A 2169-nucleotide genomic window follows, 5' to 3' on the forward strand; every position below is an offset into this window, starting at 1 on the left:
GAGTAATGAATGTTCAGAAACAAGCTGTAGATTTTCAGATAATTAGGCTGAGGAGGGATTACTTCAGCAAAATCAAATTTTCAAGTATGCTCAATTTAATAATAATTTATTTAATTATGTATTGCCTACTTTGTTCTTTGAGGGCATTCCTAGCTTTGACTCCTTCACCCTCTACCTGGGTGATGGTTCCTTTTGTTCTCCATGGGAAAACATCTTTTTACATATTTCAGCTAAATGCTTGCTGTGGTCAGTGCTAGTGACATGGAGACATTTTGATCTGAGATAATAGTGTTGTTTGGGGCAAGGCTTGGTAAAAATCAAAGGTTATAGGAAGCTTTCCTTTTGAGTTTGAGAACATATCTATCAGCTTCAGCATAACTTTAACCATTTCCATTTTCAGTTAGATTGATGTAGAACAGGCTTGTCCAACATATGGCATGTGGGCTGCCAAGCCATTTTGTCTGGCCTGGAGCCGCAGCGAAGGCGAGGCGGGCAGGGAGCATGGAATGAGCACGGCGAGGCGGGCAGGGAGCACTGCGGAGCTGTGGCGGCAAGGCGGACAGAGAGCGCGGATAGAGTGCGGTGAGGTGGGCAGGGAGCGCTGTGGAGCTGTGGTGGCAGGGCAGGCAGAGAGCACGGATGGAGTGCGGCGAGGCGGGCAGGGAGCGCTGCGGAGTGTAGAGCCGTGGCGGGCAGAGAGCATGGAGGGAGCACAGCGAGGCGGGCAGAGAGCGTTGCGCCACAGCGGTGAGGCGGTCAGGGAGCACGGAAGGAGCGCGGAGCCACAGCGGCGAGGCAGGCAGAGAGTGAGGATGGAGCGCAGCGAGGGCGGATGGAGCGCAGCGAGGCGGGCAGAGAGCGCAGAGCCGCAGCGGCTAGGTGGGCAGAGAGCGCAGAGGGAGCACGGTGAGGAGCCGCCCGTGCACAAGGCGCACGAGGCCGCGATGAGCCTGCACCGGTCAGTCCTGAGTGGCATGTGGCTCCGCCACCGCATCTGCTGGCCAGTGCAGACCTGGCCAGCCTCCTTCCGTCCCCAGCAGCACATGGGAAGCCCGCTTCAGCTGCATGCCGCTTTTCCTGGCTGGGGGCGGGTCCTGCAGCACTATGTCAACCAGGGCATGGCACCAGCAGGCCAGGCGGGCCCCAGGTTAACCCCGGCCTGGCCCCGCAGCTTCTCCAGCACCAGGTCAACCCGGTTGTAGCCAAGCGGCTCCTGCAGCACCATGTCAACCCGGGCATGCATGCCATGTCAACCAGCACCGTGTCAACCCCTGCAACTTCATTGGTGTCAAAGGTCATGTGACATCACTTCCTGATATAATACCACTTCCTGTGACGTCTTTGAATATGGCTCGCTGGCCCACTGGATGATAAAAAGTTTGCGATCCGGCCCCACATTCAAAAAGGTTGGACACCCCTGATGTAGAATAAGTTAACATTAAATAGCATTGTCACATTTTTAGGGTAGACAGAACACTTCATTTCCGTATTTATAGCTCTAAAGTACATATATAAACACCCATACAATTATGCTCTTCATCCTATTCTGTCACCCCACTTATGTCTTATATGTATGGATGAGTGTCATAAATGGAGCTTCCACTACTGCCTTTGAGACCATTCCTCAGGTAAGTTGTACAGCACTTTAAATGTGCTAACTGTTTTTAGAAACAAAGAGAGTCAGTGGTAACATATCATGGCATAGTAGAAACATTTGAGCCAATCCTTTGATTTATAATGTGATCACAAATGGATATGTTGTGTGATAAGCTGACGTAAAAGTTTACAGAAAAATCAGTTCAGTGCATGATGCTGGTGGAGCCAATATTTGATTTTAAAAGGGCTGTAAGTCTTGCTTTAACAGTGGAGCCCAAACAAAATTGAATCGTTTTCTAGCCTTCAGCACAGTGCAGTGAAATGCAGAGCAGTTAAAAATAAAAAACAGATGCCAGTAAATACATGCACCTGCCTTTTTCCTGGTGTGTGCTGGTAGTAGCAAGGGAGTCAACACTCAGTCCTGACAGCAGCTGCTTTCTTAAGAGTGCAGAAAGCAAATTCTAGATGAAAAGTGGTCTGTATTACCTGGGAGTCTGGCAGCAAAGTTTATAGTGCCACGTGAAACTCGGCTTGTTTTGGTTTGCAGTGATTTTTTGAGTTCATGTAGGTTTG

General features: G+C 50.1%; 1 protein-coding gene across 1 annotated transcript in view; it reads left to right on the forward strand.

Annotated features, from left to right (window-relative positions):
* Nucleotides 1-566: 566 nt before the first annotated feature.
* The window catches only part of MYO1E (myosin IE), a 128026-nt gene continuing 126423 nt past the window's right edge, over nt 567-2169 (forward strand). Inside the window, exon 1 of the mRNA XM_025202836.1 lies at nt 567-582. The gene's annotated coding sequence lies outside the window, so the exon portion shown is untranslated. The remainder of the gene's footprint in view (nt 583-2169) is intronic.

The sequence above is a fragment of the Alligator sinensis genome, unplaced genomic scaffold, assembly GCF_000455745.1.
Source record: "Alligator sinensis unplaced genomic scaffold, ASM45574v1 scaffold1018_1, whole genome shotgun sequence".
NCBI lineage: Eukaryota > Metazoa > Chordata > Crocodylia > Alligatoridae > Alligator > Alligator sinensis.